Source organism: Peromyscus californicus, unplaced genomic scaffold, assembly GCF_007827085.1.
Source record: "Peromyscus californicus insignis strain IS unplaced genomic scaffold, ASM782708v3 Scaffold_14__1_contigs__length_90479793_seg_2, whole genome shotgun sequence".
Classification (NCBI taxonomy): Eukaryota; Metazoa; Chordata; class Mammalia; order Rodentia; family Cricetidae; genus Peromyscus; species Peromyscus californicus.
In genome coordinates, this window is record NW_026294436.1 from 59983077 (window position 1) to 59999884 (window position 16808).

A 16808-nucleotide genomic window follows, 5' to 3' on the forward strand; every position below is an offset into this window, starting at 1 on the left:
GCAATCCTCTTGTCTCAGTTTCCTAATCCTCAGATTACAGGTATGCACCACCACCACAGGACTTCTCAAAGGTTAAAAATGATAATGTATATTGTGATCTGAAGAGAAGACACAGCAGAGCACACCCACAGAGATTTGATCAGGGAAGTGTCTTCATGAAGAAGCACTTTAGAGACTTATCCCAAGATATCCACTGACACACTCATGACCTACTTCACCACACATCTGGTGTTTATGAGCAAACAGGAATGCATCATTACACTCTTTAGGGAAAGAGAAAGACAAGGGACACAAGAAAAAAATTAAGGTAAACAGAGATATTTGTGCTATTACTTTGAACTACAATCTTAGTAATTTTGAAATGTTCTTTCACATTTCTGAAAAATACTCTCCATCTCCAAGTTCCTCTTTCCCAGATGACTTTGAAATGCCAAGTTCCTCTCTGAATGTGAACAGGCATGCCCAGACCTTTCCAGAACTTCTAGTAATGTTGCCAGAGAACTATCAAGCCTCACAGAGCAGGGGAGGCAGAACAATCTCCTCAGGACCCCAAAGTTGAATAAACCAAGAAGAATAGGAGGATGGATGGAACAGGAGGCCCCGACACCATTTTTCCACCTGTGAATTAGAGGTGAGGAGATGCATCTGATGACAGAGTCAAGAGACAATTACATACATACCTTCCAAGGGAAACCCAGATTATTTTTTAAATGCTAAATAAGATTATGCTTTTTACTGTAAAACTATGTTGGGTACATAACAGATGACAAGTAGTTTTATAATTAGCACTTGTTTGTAGATGACTGATACTGTGTCATGTGTGGAGGGCCTAAGGAGGTTCCGATGTCCTCAAATTCTCCATATTCATTGAAGCCATATGGAGAAATGAGGCAGCCAATGTGCATATGTTTAAATAGACCAAATAAATAACTAAGCCCAGGACAATGATGCTCAGCTCCTATTACTAGTAGAATATGGTTTAATAGGCAGGAATTACATTCATTTAAGATCTTAGGGTGTCTATCTCCATCTTTCCTTTAAGCCACAAGCTCTTCTTGTGCCTAAAATGAGTAGGGAATCATGGCAGAGTGGACTTTCCCTCAAGAGAGAAAGTACCACTGAGGTTGGACTGTAGAAGTTGCTCATTTTTTTTAATACAAGGAATTAGAGGGGCCTGGGTATCAGGATATCCCAAGGAAAGGCTTTGTCTGTTTCTGGTGAATGACTGGCATCAGGGGGCCTAATATCCCTGTTAGGTAGCAGAATACAGGGCTACAGTAAGTGACAGTGTGCATTCACACTGTGAGCAAGGAAAAGTGGTTCAGAGGAGATGTTTGAATTCACTCCTGAGCTTTCGGGCTAGATGGTACATTAAAGTATGAGAGAAGGATGGGCTGGGGAGGTAGCTTAGCAGTTAAAGTAGTGGCTATCTAACCAAGAGGGTTGGAGCTTGGAGCCACAGAATCTGATTAAATATTAGATACAGTAACAGCCAGTGTGTAATTATAGCTTCAAAGGGTAGAGACTGGAGATCCCTAGACGGACTGAGTAGTAGCCATGCTATTGAGCCCTGGTTATGAATGAGAAACTCAGTCTCAAAAGATAAGGTAGAAGAACAACTGAGCAAGAATTCCAACCTGAAACTCATGCCTGCTCACACATGCATGCACGTTCACACATGTGCATGTGTGCCTACACAATTTCAAACATGCCTCTCAGGGAGATCAGATTAGAATGGGATCCCCAGCACTACTTTCTGGGGCTAGAATTACAGGCAGAAAGCCATACCCCCTGGCATCTATGTGGGTTCTTGTGATCAAACTCTGGTCTTCTTGCTTGCACAACAATCACTTTAAACCTGGAGTCATTTCCTCAGCCCCAGAAAATGGAAGATTTCTTATTGGGATACTTATGATAATATTCAGACCTGGGAAGTATATCTTAAAATATGCTCAAATTAATTGTGCAGTCTGATTTTTTTTCTTGACATTTCTTAGTGATTGAGAATGTGAAAGGTGTTTTAAAATAGTAATGCCACCAATTAACTCAGGTAATCACCAATACCACTATAACCACTATCACCACACCTATCACTACCACCACCATGGTTACCACCACCTCTACCCTAATCACCACCATCACTACCATCATTATTACCGTCTCCACCCTCATCACCACCACCATTCATTATCACCACCTCCATCCCCATCATGATCATCATTTCCATCATCATTGTCATATCACCATCCCATCCTCAGTATCACCATCACCACACTTATCATCACCTCCACCTCTGTCGCTACCACCACCATCTTTATCATCACCTCCACCCTTGATCCCACATTTTATTTTTTTAAGAGACAAGGGCTCATTATGTTGTTCAGGATAGCCTTCTACTCCTTGGGCTCAAATGATCCTCCTTCCTCAGTCACTAAGAAATAAGAAATTCAGCATATAAGCACATTCTGCTACACTTGTCAAACCCTAAAATTTAAAATTAATTGCCAGGTTGGACTCCCAGAAAACATTTAGAACTCCAAAATTAAAGGAGGAAGAAGTGATCCATGGCAGCCTTGAGCCTACAGAAGAGGCGTGCCTTTAGTGTCTTCCACTGTGATAAGAAGGTCTGGTTGGACCTCAGTGAAACCAATGAAATCATCAATGCCAACTCCCATCAGCAGATCCAGAAGCTGATCAAAGATAGGATGATTGTCCAGAAGCCTGTGACTGTCCATTTCTGGGCTTGATGCTGGAAAAATCACTTTGGCCCAATGGAAGGGCAGACATATGGGTATAGGGAAGCAGAAGGGGTTTGCCAGTACTTGAATACCCGAGAAGGTGACCTGGATGATCAGGATGCGGATCCTGCACCAACTTCTCAGGAGATACCATGAATCTAAAAAAAGTGTCCACCATACGTATCATAGCCTGTACCTGAAGGTCAAGGGGAACGTCTCCAAAAACAGGCAGATTCTCATGGAGCACATCTGCAAGCTGAAGGCAGACAAGGCCTGCAAGAAGCTCCTGGCTGGCCAGACTGAGGCTCAATAGGTCTAAGACCAAGGAAGCATGAAAACCAAGAAGTAGATCACCAAGACTCTGTCCAAGGAGGAAGAGACCAAGAAATAATGTAGATGAAATTCTAAACAGTCTTAGTACACGATCTAAAATAAAGCTTTCTTCATGTCTGTACATAGCGGCCTGGCTATGGCTTCACATGGATCAGTCATTAAAATAAAACAAGCCTTTTATCTATTAAAAAAAAAAAAAGAAAGTCTGACAGGCCTTTAAGGTGGGAATTACTAAACATGAACTGATAAGACCACAGAGAATGAATAGGGAAAGGAATATATCCAGAGGTTACCATCTAATCAACCAGATGGCTCTAGTGCTAAGGTTGAAACATGCACAATACATGCTCAGTAAGAATCCAGTTGCCATGGCCTGGGGAATGCCATCTGCCCCCTCTGCACCTCGCCTAGTGGAACTTAGCAGTGTGTTTACCATTTCTCTGTGTTGAACAGTGGAGATGAGGCAGAGGGTTCATAAAGAATGAAAAGCTTTCCTTTCTGCTCATAGTTTGACAGCCCACAAGGAGCCTTATCTAGTTCTGACACATGGCTGTATGTCACTGGAGAGACCCTACTCTTTGATTTAGACACAGTGGCAGAATGAGTTTTGGGGTTATCTTTGGCCTGTGTGTGGGTTATAAGTGTGTTCTACATGTGAGAAGGGAAAGGAAGCAGATGTTTGGGAACCAGTATGTAGACTACGAAACAGACTAGTTAGCTGATCACAAGACTCATTTCATCTTTTTCCTTGGTCTGCAGTGAGACAAGGTTTCTCACAAGGCTTTGTGGTCAAGTTGTATGAAATAACTGAATTCTGAGCCTTGAGACTCAGTGGAATGACATGTGCTGCTGCTCTACAGGGCAAAACAGGAAAATCCCCTTCACAGGGGACCCCATGTTCTTGACCCTCTCCCCTTTGATGCTAACCAGGCAGAAACCACAAAAGACGCATGATGGTAGCTGTGGAGAAATTGATTATATGATTTATTTGACTTTTTTAAAAAAATAATTAATTTTGGGGGGTGCTAGTGATTGAACAGAGAGCCTCATATATGGTAGGAAAGCATTTTCCCACTGAGATATAGCCCAGCTCCTTTTTTAAACTTTAAATTTTGAAATAGGATCTCACATTAGTTTCCAAAGCTGGCCCTGAACGCATGGTCCTTCTCAGCCTCCCCAGTAGCTTATACTACCAGATTCATCTTGTGTCTAATTTTGCAAATATATTTACCTGTTGTATGGAATATAGACTGCCAAGGAAAAGGGTATAACCTTACATTATATTCTTTTGCATGTATACCTGTGAGGATATTTACAGATCATTCCATTTCAGTTGTTATTCAGTCTTGGCATGTGGGTTTTTTTGTGATAGATTTGTCTGGACCAGATGAACTCATATGTATCTTCAATTTTGGATCCAAATTTATTTAAAATTTTTGTTACTTCGTTCTAATATGATTTTGAGGTTTAGCAATAATCCATGTGCTTGACATTCATTTGTTGACTCAAATTTACCATCTTCTCTGAGAAATTAATATACATAAAGAAATGACAGTATTTTTATGATGAGCAACAAATACTTAGATGCTAATGATTACTGAAGAAATCTTTTTAATCTCTCCTTTCCCCTCAGTTCTGGCTGATTTTCTCAGTTGTCCTTTCCCCATCACTGACTGTAGTGATCTGAATGAGAATGGTTCCCACAAGCTCATATATTTGAATGCTTAGTCACCAGGGACTGGAACAGCTTGAGAAAAATTGGAAGAATTAGGAGGCATGGCCTTGTTGAAGGAAGTGTGTCACTGGGGATGGGCTTTCAGGCTTCAAAAGCCCATGGCAGGCTGAGTTTCTCTCTCTCTCTCTCTCTCTCTCTCTCTCTCTCTCTCTCTCTCTCTCTCTCTCTCTGCCTCCTGCCTACAGATCTGGATGTAAAGGTCTACGTTACTACCAGCACCATGCCAGTCTACTTCCCGCCATGATGATAAGACTTATCCTCTAAAACTGTGAACAATGTCCCAGTTAAAGCCTTACTTCTACATGAGATGCCTTGGCCATGGTATCTCTTCACAGCAATATAACATAACTAAGACACTGATAGCTCTGTCACCTGATTCTTTTCTTGGAGTTTCTGGAGCTTTTCATTTATGCAACAGTAATTACTATGTCTTCCCAATGTATAGCTGGCTCCCTTTACATCCTATCACCTGTACCACAGTCTCATCCATCTTCCATCTCCACATTAAGAATATTAGATGATAGGCTGTAGATGCTATTAAATTCCTTCAAGTTGTCAAGCACACATCTAAAAACTTTCTCCTGATCTGAAGGATTTGTACTTCCAGAGCATATTCTTAAACCAGCCTTTCCCATGTAGGTTCCTTCCATAGGCTCTTTGACTACATTTGGCTGAACGTGGCCTGGGAAAATATCAGAGTCTAGATGTCTTTTCACATTTAAATCCCCAGGACTTCATGGATCTACCATCTTTCTTCTCCTGAATTTTTCATTTGACCTCCACAGTCCATACGAATAAACCTTTTCTTTGTCTTTGTCAGTTTTGTGCCTATAAAAGAAAAATCCTCAAATCTACAGTTTAATTTCATTTATCTCAACAGTTCTTGAGAATTTTCTCAGTAACTGTGCCTGCCACACAGCTGCTAAGCACCCACTCCAGACAGCTTAGAGTCAACCCAGGCTCAGAATCAGGCCTTTGGATACTTACAACTCACCAAGCTATATCCTCGAGTTGTTCTAATGGGATAATTTAAGCTATCTTACATCATCATTCTGTAAACTGTCCTTTAAAAAATCAAATGCTACTAGTAATACTGTCATTTAAAAAATGCATAGCACACATCATGCTGACAAGACTGCTTTTGACGGAGTGTCTGTTGATCATTGGCACACCGCTGACATGCTAGTTTCTTTCACTCTTAGTGGCCATTGGAAAGTATCTTTTTTTTTAAACAAATGCAACACATCTTTAATAGTTAAACATATATTCCAAAACAGGGACATACTAAAGTTCCTTCAGAAATTTCATGCAGTTGTGCGAAGAACAGAATTTTTTTTTTACATTTGGAATTGATATTTAATAACAACATGCATTTAATAACAACATACCATTTAATCTGGCATTGTAATTAAACAAGGAAAGTATCTTTTAAGTTTTCTTCTTTGCTATCCACACAAATCATGCAGAAGTTGCCATGTTTAGAAAGAGCTCCATCTCCCTTTTAAAATATTTCATTTTTAATAATAGCATCTTGCCAATCCCTTTACAATTCTCAGTGTGTTCATTTAACAACAAACAATCATGCCAGGACAGGAAAGGTGTGGCCAAGTGAGAGCTCCCAAGTGAATATTTAACTCACTGAAGGAAGATGTCTGAGGAGCTTTGGACTTTAAAGGGGGCTTGGAGATCATAAAAACATTTTCCAGAAATAGCAATTTATTGGTTAAACTCATTAGTACTAGAAATACAGCACAATATTTTAATTAAAAAATTGAAATGTGAGCTCCTTGAAGATAAAGCTCAAAGCCACTCCCTCTACATTCTCTCTGGTTTCCTAAACTGTGCCAACTCCTTTGAGGTTCATATGACACAGACATCTGTCTCAGAACTGATCACATTATTTAAAATTACTTGTCATGTGACTTGTAGGGAGGACAACACTTTCTGACCTGTGTACTCCTGGAGTCCCAATGCTCTGAGCACAGACTGATTCTCCTTGGGGGTAACTTGAAGAAGGGTCTGCAGCACAGACCTTCTTCTTCTTTGTGTTTGCCTATTCTGTATCTCATCTTCAGATAAAAGATTTTTAAGGTCTTGACATTTATCAACTCAAGAAGAGTGCTCAACTCATACCCATCAGGCTTGAGAGGTGGGCAAGGGGTAGATATTAGTGAAGGGTGAGGGGTAGATGTATGACATGTAGGCTGGAACATCCACACCCATGTTCACTTTCCTGTTTGGCATGCAGGAGAAAGTCATGCCTAGGAAGAGATGCCAGGCTGAGGGCTGGGAGTGGGGGGTGCAGGCCAAATCTCTGAGGGATATTCATCATAAAATTCCAAATGTGAATCTAGCCTTCTTTGTCATGATTGAGGTGGAATGGATCGGGAGAGAATAGATCACCAATGTTGGATGTTTTCTAAGCTTGCTTCTAACTTAGAAGCATATCTATATTCATCCTGCAGATTTGAAGGGTATGCTTGGATTCCCTTCAAACTCTATAAGAGTTTATCCCCAGACACCAGTAGAAGGGAGAGCTAAGTAAGGAAGTGGAGAGAATGGAAAAGATGCAGATTCCAGGAGGAAATCCACATATGGTTAAGTTAGGTGACCTCCCCTTGCCATGTAACTTGGGGTCACCCCAGGTTCCTGGAAACAGGAAATTGTCATTTGGGTGTCATTCTTCTCCTTGCTACAGGCTGTGATCTCACATGATTTGATGGGGGCACACCAGCAAAAGTGTCGGCAGGTGAGGAATGAAGTGTTATAAAGGCAACTCCATAGAAAAGGAAACATCAAAGAAGCCAGCAGGCAAACTCATGCCTTTGCTGCCTTTGTCCTTTGCCCTTCTTCCTGGCCCATTAACTTCTCTCTCCTCCTCTACGTCTCTTTCACCATCACCTTTCCCCTCCTTCCTCCCACTCCCCTTCTCCTTCTCTCATTTAAATTGACAACTAGTTCACACTGTTTAAATAGCTGCTGTAGACATGAAGAACTGAAAACACAAAAACTAAAACATTCCAGAAGTCTCTCTGTCTCTCTGTCTCTGTCTCTGTCATCTCTCTCTCATACACACACATATACACACAAAGCAAGAGGCGTGCATAACATATACTAATCAACATTCATTAATTACTCTGCAGCAGACACCATGCTAGGCACTTTGTGTGTGTTATTTTATTTGGTCCTTATAATTTTCTTCTTTAGTATGTACTGCCATCATCAAAAGCTCATTTCAGAGATGAAAAAAAACCAAGGCTTAGAAAGAAGAATGACATATCTATGACCATACATATATAAAATGAAAGAGTTGGTCCCCAAACCCAGTCACTAATGTCCCACATTGAGTCCATAACCATGACCTTCTTTGGAATTCCTCACTCAGCTCTCCCAGATATGAAAATACCTCCTATAAATATAACTACAGGATTCATGAGCAGAGTTGACTCAATGATCCTGAAGATTTTCCCAGAGCTTACTATGTACTAGACCTGTATTAGATGCTAGGGATATAAAAATGATAAAGAACTGTCCAAGTACTTGATATATCTTAATTTCATAGGCATTATTTCTTAATGTAGCCAGTGAATATGGGGATGGTCTAAACAGTAACTTTTAGGATAGCCAGGGACATACAATGTGACTCTAAAAAGTTAACTAACAAAATGTTAAATTGGGGGGCTGGAGAGATGGCTCAGTGGTTAAGAGAACTGGTTGCTTTTCCAGAGGACGCTCGTTTGATCCCCATTACCCACATGGTAGGTCACAACTGACTCTAACTCCAGTTACAGGGGTTCCTACACCCTCTATTTGCCTCCCTAGGCACCAGGCATATACATGGCACATAGACAAATAAATGCAAACAAACACCTATTTACATAAAATAAAAAAAGTGAAAAAACTATCTCTAAAAGATTCCATAAGGCATATTTACTCTTGATTTGGGTTGAGGAGGCCATTCAACTATCATCGTTATGAAGGAGAAAAGAAATAGCGTGGAAACAAAGAATTTGGAGACATGAATACAGATTGGCCAGATGAAGAAGTCAAGGAAAGTATTTCCGTTCAGAGTTAACCACAGCACCCAGCCCAGCATTGGGAAGGCACTGTGCATTCATAGAGGCATGCGTATGTCACACATACCTGCTTCTCTGAATGTTGACAACTTCAACATGAGAATCTTCATTTACATAAACAGTTATTTCCCCTTCTGATGTCCTATGTCCAGGCTGAAAAGCCATCTAGTTCAGAATTTGCTGAGTTGGCTTTGCCCTGGGGATCCTGCAATAAACCTAATCTAATTTAATTCTTAACAATTTCCAAGAAAAAGTATGAAACTAACAGTTATTCCTCAAGGCAAAGCAATTTTCTCAGGGGAAACGATCCGAAAAGCTCCAAGTTTAAAGCCAGCACTTAGGAGCTTGAATTTTACTGTACAGAGTGATTTTTATTTATCTATTAAGTTATTTATGTATGTATTTTTGGAGCTGCAGATTGAACCCAGGGCCTCAAGTCCACCTAGCTACATGTCAAGCTTACAACCCTTTTGTTTCTCACTGTCTACGAAAGTGAGCAGGATGCATTTGTACAGGCGAGCTTGGATGCAGTCTGATCATGTTGAATTTGTTTGCTCATACATGATCACACTTTCAACCTCATTCTTATCCATCTCTGCTTGATTTAAAAGACACCACTCCAGGTTTTATCAAACCCCTTGGGTTTCAACACCATCTATAGCTTCCTCCAAAGGACTATGAATTCAGAAGAGGAATACTTCACCATAAAATAACACTGAGAAAGTGTTAGACTTTCAGCAGAAAAAAAAAAGCAAAACTAACTAATGTATTGATGTCATAGTGAAACTTGTTGGCCAGGTAAGTGTTATAATAAAAAACAGGGAGGCGAAAGGCCAAGCCATGAAGACTGCTGTGTGTCTGAGGCCACCTTGGGCTACATGATAAGTTTTAGGTCAGCATGCCCTATAGAGTAAGAATCTATCTCAAACAAACAAACAAAAGAAATTTTAAAAATCTATTTAAATATATCCAGCTTTGTTTGATGCTTGCTTGTTTGAGACAGGGACACTCGCTGTATCCAGAGGCACCCAGAATCTATAACACTCCTGCCCCTTCTGCACTGATGGCTGAAATCACAAACATGAACCACCAAACCCACTTGTCTCCAGCTATCATGTCCTTAGATCTCTCTATTCTTCAGCTGCACACACACAGTGCTCATATGCTGTCTTAAATATTATAGTAACTTATTCTACATTGACAGTTATCCTGGAGGACCATCTAGCCTCTGACTACTCAACTGCAGAATGTTGTTTAATGTGACCTTGTAGATACAGACAACCACACAGGCTTTTTACAAACTCTGGTTCTCACGCTTGCACGGCAATCGCTTTGGCGTCAGAGCCACCGTCCTCTCTGTGCTGGAATGATCTCAGACTTGGTTTTCACTTCCCTTCCCAGTGACATTTGCCTTATCTTTTTTTCTGACAATGTCCAGTTCCATATGCACATGCAAATATCTCTAACTGACATCACCTGTCCATCTCTTACTCTGCATGCATCCGATAGGAAGATTTACTTTGTTGTCAGCTCCACTTCCGTGTCTGATGGTAAATGCCAGTGCTCAACATTCCCCAAAGCCAATGTTTAAATCCAATCAGCTATTTTCATAAGGATGTTAAAGGATGCCAGTGTCTACCCAGTTGCTGGCACCAACCCATGGCTCTTCCATTTTCTTTACCCCCCACATCCAGTTCACCAGCATTTTCAATCACTTTTTACCTCCTCACTGCCTCACCTGGGTCCAAGCCACCATCTCATTCCTGATGATAAAAGGCTCAGTCACTTGACTATTTTACCTGTTTCCACTCCCATATATGTACTCCCTAGCATGCAGTGTTCTTTAAATGATCACCTAAAGCACCCCAATGTCTTTATTAACTAATAAAATCAAATCTAAACTTTCTGACTGTGCTCTGCTTTCATAGTAAGAATCTTGTTGCAATAAATCACAAATGATTCCTCATGATATCTCTTTAGTACATTGTGACCCAGATTTAAAAAAAAAAATTGAAAAGAAATGTCACCGTGGAAGCAGGCCTAGTCACAAACCCCTGTAACACCAGCACTCAGGCTGAAACTAGAGGATCATGAGTTTAATTTGACAATTAAATTGAATTTTATTTAAATTAATAGTCTATGTTATAGAATGAGACATTGTCTCAATATAACAAATAAACAATTAAAAAACCAACCACAATCCACAGGATATCATTAATAAATGTATAATAATGTTTCAGATTATTTTGTAATGATTTTCAGTTTCATATAAAATTATAAGTATAAAATTTAGGAAAAACCAGGAATGAATTGAGTTCTGGCACTTGTTGCCTGGAGATAGCATCAGAACTCACAGGATAAGGGCTCAATCCACAAGAGCCACTTCTATCTTCAAATGCTAACCACAATCCCAGGTTGATCCAGGTTTCTGACCCACTAGTCACAAATCAAAATTCCTGTGGGTCTTTCCTGGGTATGGAAAACTCAGAAAAATGCACTAGTAAGGTTTACTCATTTTGCATAAAAGGTATTCTAAAAGATGCAGAAGAACTACCCAATAGTGGAAGTACACAGGGCAAGGGATGTAGGGAAGGGCACTAAGCTCATAGCCTGTACTTGTACTCAACCCTCCAGGAGCCTCCAAGTGACTGGGAAACTATATACCAGGAAATAAGATGTATATGTACACACACACATACACACACACACACACACACACACACACACACACACACACATACATGAGAGAGACAGAGAGACAGACAGAGAGAGAGGGAAAGAGAAAGAGAGAGAGAGAGAGAGAACACAAGGTTGCCTTTAGGGTATTCATATTTATCTGCAACACAAAATGTATCTCTTAATATGAATTATGATTCAAAATCAGAGTAAGATCTAGCCATGATGACTTCAACTTTCCCTCATACAAACCTATTCACTGCTTATTAGGCTGTGTTCTACTATTGCTCATTCCTGACTTCAACCTAACAATTTCGGCCCTGCCAGAGAATATTCACAGACCCTATTTCTACTATCTAGAAAGACATCCCAAGATTCTTCATATCCTATATAGATCTTTTCATTTGTATCTTAATTTGTCTATCGTCTCCCAACAGTTACCTTCATTCTTGAGTCTTTCCCCCTGCTTAATCAACATCCTGGTTAAGTTTTCCCTATGCGCTCGACTCACTTCATCTCATTCATTTTCATATTTATATATTCACTGGTGTCTTTATTCCTGCTTCTCCCTACTAGAATATAAGCCTATATGAACACTTGGGCCACATTTGCATGGTTTTTCTACTTTACCATCATGTTATCAAAAAGTAGTTGTTGAACAAATAATGGCCATTGAAGACACACTTCTCTCTAGAAATGTAACTGGGGCCATCTGCAACCTCTCCTGGCATCCCAAGCCCCCATTGATAAGCATCGAATCAGTATCCAAAGTTCCTCCCTTTGGCTTTGTGTTGGTCTAAGGGGCCATTCATTTCAACACATTAAGCTGCTAATTATGGGATTTGGCATCTCCTTTCTTTATGGAGAAGGAATAAATAGTTATTATTAAATAGCCCTTAATAAGCAGTGGTTCCTTTTAGGGCAAGCATAATTAAAATCGCACAAACATGTTCATACACAAAGCCCTTTATCTAAATCTAGGGCAGGCTGATCTGCCGGATTCCACTGCCTTTCTCACCTGCTTGCAGTCGTTTATCTTTTCAGAATACAGACAATGCTGCTCCCTCCTCCTCATTGTTCTCTTAGAGCATGTAATATACACTTCATGTCTGTGACGAAAATGACTGTGACATACATAATTCAGTTCCAAGACAGCGGTTTGCTTCCTGCATTGCTGATTTCATTAGCATTGTTATAGTCTCATCTACATCATTCTGTAGAGAATTAGCCAAGTTGAATTTTTATTACTTGTACTCTGTGAATATCACCTGGTCTGAGTGTTGATTTAAAATAGATGGAATGTGGACTGTTTAAAATAAAAACACTGAAGTCAAGCATTGTGGTACAGGTCTTTAGTTCCAGTGCTCAGGAGGTAGAAGCCGATGAATCTTTTTGAGTTCAAAGTCATCCTGGTCTACATAGCCATTTCTATGCCAGACAGGGATACATAGTGAGACCTTGTCTCAAAAAAAAAAATCACAGAAACAAATATAAGATTAGATGATAGTGATTTAGTGATCTAAGCTTGGCTTTTACATTTACTAACAAAAATATTTGCAGGTCACTTAAATTGCTTAAGTCTCCAATTTCTCATGTGTATATTCACAAATCCAGTTTAAGTACAATCTTTTGCAATTTACTGAAACTTACTATAATACAAAGATCATTTTAAATTAATTATCAGTTCATTCATCCTCATAAAAACCGTGGGAAGTTAGTGGTGTCATTTCTTCCACCTTACAGGCTGAGGATACTGAAGCAGAGAGAAGAGACACTAAGTGGTGGAGATGATTTAAAACTAGGAATTTGCTAACTGTAGAATCTCCACTCTCATTACCCATTGTCTCCAGTTCCGGAAGCCTGCTGGGAAGTTGTGAGTCCTTGCATCTTATGTTAGCCTAGTCATCTCATTGTCCCAGAAGACTGACAGTTCTGTAAAGGGGAAGGCTATGTGCCTATTGGAGTAATCAGAGGGCAGTTAACCCAGTGCTGCAGCAAACATTCAGTATCTACTTGAAAATGGTCAGCAGTTGAGATGGAATCACATGGCCATTCTTGGACAAAGAAAAGAGTGTCTACGATTCAAGTACTGAATGCTCTCCCAGAAGTTATCACTAGTGTCTGCACAATTCCATCTTTAATTTACTGCTCAGCCCACTGCACCCCCCATTAATGCCAATCACACCTTGTTCTTTGCCGAGGTCAACCACAAACTTCAAGCCATTTCTCATAACGGCTTATTGCACCTGTGGGAACAAGTTATCGATGATTCCCGCCTCCTGAAACCCCGTGTTCCCTTGAACTGGAGAGCACAGCCCTGTCCTCCCTCACTGCTGGGCCTGCTGTGGTTCCAGCTGACTTTAGAACCACTTTCCCAGCATGTATAGACAGTCTTCACATCTGTAAGGTCTGCCACAGATTTTCTTTCTCACCTTTCACTTTGTCTTCTGAAGTCCTGTTCCTCTTCCTGGATTTGTCCTGCCATCCACATGCTAAGGAATTCCAAATCTATACCTTCAGCAGAGATCCTTCTCATGAACTTCAGACCTCATATAATGGAGCAAAACAATAACTCACTTGGAAGTGCTTCAGTGGGAATACTAACTATGCGTAGATTAGTTGGTATTTGGAGCATCCACAGTGGAATCTGCACCCGGAGAAGGAGAGCTAATATTTGGGTACCTGAGAATCTACATCCTATGGTCTGCTTCCCAACAATGCCACATTCTATAGACAGTCTTTCCCACAGGCTTAACTAGAGAACCATTCTAGAAGTAACTTTTCTTTGTGGGATGGATGACTATGTTCACCTACGTGAGGCATGTGTAAAGATCCAGCCAACACACCAGCCAATGCCTCTGAAGCTTCACTCAAGCACCAGTATTAATGGACCCAGTCTCTTCCTTCACACAACATTTTGAGACCTGACTCATCCTACAGTTTACCAATCCTGCAAGACCCTGAGCAGCTGTTCCTTCTAATTCTTTTATTCAATGCATAGACCCATATTTAGGAAATGGTCCAAGCCAGACCATCTACCAGCCACATCCAACCAACTACCAAGCTACATTAATATCATCACAGAACTAATTCTCAGATGTATCAACCTCTCTCCATCCTCCCTGGCACAGAGCAAATCCAGGCATCCATTTCCTCTTTTCCCTGGACTACTACAATGACCTGTCCTCAACTCCACCCTGTCTGTTATGTTCATTGCACCTCATGAGAGTGTCTCTTATGAAACAGAATTTAATTGTGCTGTAACTGATTATGATAAAATAAGAAGGGCATGAAAAATATATATTATCAAATAACAGCTCCCAGTACTAATCCTTCAGGACAAACGTCAAACCACTTCCAGTGAAAAGAAGTTGTGGCCCCACTGTGGAGAGACCAAACTCTTCTTGCAATTGAGAATGGTGTTGTGTGATGATCACATCTGCGATGCTCGTCTTCCATCTCCTACGTGTTAGCACTTCAGGCAGTCATTGTACTTATGAAGGGACAGAAATAGGGAAAGGTCAGTCAGCCAATAAGCTAATATTTTCAATTGAGTCACTAGCATCTTGATTTCTAGATTAATTTTTAACTTCAGTTGGGATGAGTGATACCTTGCTCTGATACTTTGTGATTCAGCATTAACCACATTTGCCAATTTTCTCAGTTCTGGTATTGAACGCCAAATTTGAGTTTTACTGTCTGTCCTGTTCTCTTGTATTTGTAGGGAAGACTGATCCTCCCTTCTTTCCCTTACATCTACCCTGCTCCTAAGATCTCTAGTTTCCTTCTGAACAACCAGAATATATCCCAGATCTAGAGAGTACAAGGTCCCCTTATTCCTTCTGAGTGACAACCTTAGCTTAGGTGCGACTGACTTTTTAACTTCCTACCAAATACAGAGAAGTCCAGTTCAACAAATATGTATTGACAAACTCTGGGAATAGAATAATGAATGAGTCACACACTCTCATTAGGAGCTCACTTTACACCGGTGAAAATAAACACTCAAGTGAGTCATTTAAATAAATAGGTTTTGGAGTTTGGCTATCCAACAAGCAGCCATCACGGAGCACAGAAAGGCAATAAGGACATTGAGATAAAAACGAGATGCTGATGTAGTTGACAGCAAAACCAAACAATTGAAAGTGCATGAGGGCTGGGCGGTGGTGGCACACGCCTTTAATCCCAGCACTCGGGAGGCAGAGCCAGGCGGATCTTTGTGAGTTCCAGGCCAGCCTGGTCTACAGAGCGACATCCAGGACAGGCACCAAAACTACACAGAGAAACCCTGTCTCTAAACAAAACAAAACAACAACAACAAAAAGCAAAACAAAAAGGAAAGTACATGAGTTTGAAGCTGTGTGAACTTCTTTAGCCTTAGATTATGTTAAGACACAGGAGTTGCACTGTCATTTTGTGCCCCCAAGAAAATGAATCTCTCAAGTCTTAGCCTGTTCGTAATAAGTGATAAGATAGAGCCATAGATCATATGCTCTGAGAGTATGTGAAAGGACAATTAAATCAGTGGAGGCAAATCAGGTTGCAGAACTGAAAGAGCAAAGTAATTCAGAGGGGACAGTGCCTGGGCTAAGTTATAAGGGTCAATTTAATTGGGGGAAGCTGGGTGCCATTATTTTAGTAAGATTTGCTTGTGACTGTGAGAGGCCCCAGCATTTCCTGCTAGTCTAGACTAACCTTCATTATCTCCCTCTTATCTACTAAATCTGCCATGTTGACCCTCCCCTGCACAATGCTGAATCAGTATATCTAGGAGGAATAACTAGTTCCATGTCCCAGGCTTGGTTACACACTGGCGTTCACAATCTCCAGCCCAGTGGTGTCATCCCTGTAAGGCCAGTTTGCTCATGGTCCTATTTTTGTTCTATCAATAAACACCTGCACTTCTGTTAGTCACTGGACAAACACCTGCTTGCATTGTCACTGTGCTGGTTAACCCTGACTGCTGATACGATGAGATTCAGAATCACCATGGAAACACACTTCCAGGTATGTCTGTAAGGGACTTTCAGACTGGGTTAATGGAGGTGAGAAGACTAGCTTTAAATGTAAGCAACCCAATTCCATGGGCTGGAGTCCTGGACTGAATAACAATGAGAAAGGGACTGAGCAACAGCCATGTTCGGCTTATGCACTGTGACCATCAGTCTCGAGCTCTTGGCACCCTTCCTTCCCTCCCAGGACATGGACCCTTGAGCTGTGAGCCCCAATAAATGGCTCAGTGATTAAGAA

General features: G+C 40.7%; 1 protein-coding gene and 1 pseudogene across 7 annotated transcripts in view; one reads left to right on the forward strand and one right to left on the reverse strand.

Annotated features, from left to right (window-relative positions):
• The window catches only part of Rgs7 (regulator of G protein signaling 7), a 390273-nt gene that overhangs the window by 132819 nt on the left and 240646 nt on the right, over positions 1 to 16808 (reverse strand). The window lies entirely within an intron of this gene.
• On the forward strand, positions 2565 to 3051 carry LOC128110024 (60S ribosomal protein L19-like; annotated as a pseudogene).